This window comes from Arachis ipaensis, chromosome B08, assembly GCF_000816755.2.
Source record: "Arachis ipaensis cultivar K30076 chromosome B08, Araip1.1, whole genome shotgun sequence".
In the NCBI taxonomy this organism is placed as follows: Eukaryota; Viridiplantae; Streptophyta; class Magnoliopsida; order Fabales; family Fabaceae; genus Arachis; species Arachis ipaensis.
Window position 1 is genome coordinate 1,930,480 of NC_029792.2, and position 1,821 is coordinate 1,932,300.

The window sequence follows — 1,821 nt, forward strand, 5'->3', positions numbered from 1 at the left end:
GGGAGCTTTTTTTTTTTTTTTTGTCGGTGAATTGGACAATTCCCAATTCTAGGTACACAATACATACCCACATATTTCTCACATATTTACCAATTTTTTTTCTTCTCGGTTGCAGCTTGTAAGACTCAAACCCGAGACCTTTGAGATGGGAAGGGAGCGGAATGCCGTGTGAGCTATGGAGTTATAGGTGTCAATTGAACCCAAACTTTTAGGACTGGCCCTAACCCTCCAAAATTACAAAATCATATTTTATAAGCCCTAACTCTTATTAAGCCCTCCCAACAAAAATTAAAATAGGTTAGCCCTACAAGCCCTAAAAACTCCAAAACTAAAGCTTGGAGATGAATCCAAAGAGGCTGTTTTGGTCAAAAACCTTTTCTTGACTGCTGATTCTCACCTTAGACCCTTGATGCAAAAATGATAAATTGAGTGTTTGGCAGTCCTTCACCCCTGGCTCAGTAAGTTTATGCTCATTTATTTATTTATTTTATAAGTTGTTCAGTTTCTGAGGAAATGAAAAGATATAATAAATGGTGCTAAAGAAAATTTTGCTGGTTCCATAATTTCAGTTTTGTCATTAATTGATTAATTATCTTTTTTTTAGACTAAAAGTGTTAATCCATTTGTATTCTCCTTACTGTTAAATATGACTGACACAAAAAGAAAATAAAAAAAAACATACTATATGATTAGTAAATAATTTACATTCTTATTTACAAGGATTTTACATACAAATTACTCATTCAACAATATTTTTTTAGGCTATATTTAAAAAGAGGATTAGGTGGGATTGATAACATGTTTAAAAGTCCCAAATCATATTTTTCTCTTATTAATTTTTTTTTATATTTAAAAGCCCCAACAATATTTTTTTGATTGATTAATAACATGAAAGAATACAAGCAGCATACACCCCAAAGGTGCAAGAATCCACATGTTTAGAAGAAATAAGATGGCCATGAATGATACATATTAAATTATTAATAAACGTGGTCCAAAAGATATAAACATTATTGGAGTATTGCTATCGATGACTATGTACACCTTAAGTATAATAAGATGAACATTGTCCACATTATATATATACCATATAATTTATATATATCGGACCAGATATTTCTTTCGATATTTAATTGGTCGTGTGTATTTTGTGGTTATTTTTCATTGTGTTTTCTTAAATATACCCTACTCATCATAGATAGACATTTTTCCAGACAAACCCCAGGTGTATGTATATAACTCCATATGTAATTTTGATTTATTGTTGCAAATAAACAAAAATCAATCCCTACTATTATTGTTACTTTTTTTTAGATCCGTTTTGTAATAAAATTGAAACAATAAGAGAAAATAATGGCCATGAAAAAAAAAGAAAAAAAAAGAGGATTAGGTGACCCTAAAGCTTTTGGTCCATGAGGGCTTTTGGACCTAAAAACCTTTTAAAAATTTGACCCTATTAGTTATAGGACTTTTTATTCTTCTGGCCCTATAAAAATAGGGCCAAAGTCCTATAGAGCCAAACATATTGACACTATTAACTGGAGCAACAATCTTGTTTGTTTGCAGTGAATATTAGTGCCTTGAAACTTTTAGTATCATAGAAATAGAATTTAACGCGCACAGCACAAAATGCAACAGAACTGTGCCAAATTCTCAATGTAAACTATAAAAGTTCACAGGTGATATAAATGTAAGGCTATGTTGGTATGATGTTCCTTTCAAAATGGTCCTTTATTCGTCATGATTTCTTAAAAAAACAACCAGCCCTGAATTTTTACATACCTGAATGTATCTTATAGAAGCAATATCAGATGATTTGCT

The 1,821-nt window shown here is 30.9% G+C and overlaps 1 protein-coding gene across 1 annotated transcript in view; it reads right to left on the bottom strand.

Annotated features, from left to right (window-relative positions):
- LOC107613203 (probable E3 ubiquitin-protein ligase ARI7) overlaps positions 1,708-1,821 on the bottom strand; it is a 4,987-nt gene continuing 4,873 nt past the window's right edge. Inside the window, exon 16 of the mRNA XM_016315091.2 lies at positions 1,708-1,821. The gene's annotated coding sequence lies outside the window, so the exon portion shown is untranslated.